Source organism: Euphorbia lathyris, chromosome 5 (genome assembly GCF_963576675.1).
Source record: "Euphorbia lathyris chromosome 5, ddEupLath1.1, whole genome shotgun sequence".
NCBI classification, from domain to species: domain Eukaryota; kingdom Viridiplantae; phylum Streptophyta; class Magnoliopsida; order Malpighiales; family Euphorbiaceae; genus Euphorbia; species Euphorbia lathyris.
In genome coordinates this window covers 51,872,435-51,873,174 of record NC_088914.1, presented here as the reverse complement: position 1 = coordinate 51,873,174, position 740 = coordinate 51,872,435, and the positions used below count along the sequence as shown (strand labels likewise).

At 42.7% G+C, this 740-nt stretch overlaps 1 non-coding gene across 1 annotated transcript; it reads left to right on the top strand.

Moving 5' to 3' along the window:
* Positions 1-399: 399 nt before the first annotated feature.
* On the top strand, positions 400-506 carry LOC136231658 (small nucleolar RNA R71). The gene has a single exon (XR_010690028.1). It is a non-coding gene; the product is annotated as a small nucleolar RNA R71 (small nucleolar RNA).
* The last annotated feature ends 234 nt before the right edge of the window (positions 507-740 follow it).

Here is a 740-nt window from a genome sequence, read left to right as displayed (position 1 = left end):
TTTCTTTGATTATATCCAGCATAGTCACATTTTTCCTGCTCACCTTTTCCTTGCTTGACTCCAGGGCAGTTGATGTTAAAATGAGGTCCTCCATAAAAACCACAGACATCATTAAATGGTGGTTCACTATGAATAGATGAGACGTTGATTTTGCTGATCTGTCTGGCAAGCTGTTCCACTTGGGTCGTCGGCTTTGAAACCATGTCACCATCTGCCATTCTTTTTCCTTCACTCCTGGCTGAATGCCAATTATAACTTGTGCTTACCACTTTTTCAATAAGTTCGTACAAGGCTTGCGGTTCAAGATCCTCTGGGTTACCATTCGCAATGGATTCAATCTGGATTTTATATGTGTTGGTGACTTCATTGTAAAAATTATGTACTTGCATCCATATGGGGATGCCATGATTTGGTACCCTCCTTAATAGCTCTTTGTACCTTTCTCATGCCTCGGCCAAGGATTCATCCTCTTCTTGCACGAAACGGGACACCTCATTTCAGAGTTTGATGGTCTGTCTAGGTGGAAAGTATTTCATTAGAAAAGCACTGGCCATGTCCTCCCATGTGGCAATGGTTCCTTCCTGTAGGTTCTTTAGCCAGTTCTTTGCTTTATCTTTGAGAGAAAAAGGAAACAGCTTCAGCCTTATCACGTCATCGGAGACTCCTCGGTTTGATCAGAAAGTGTTGCACAGCGTAATAAACTCCTGGATTTGCCCATTTGGATCTTCCGACTGGTATCC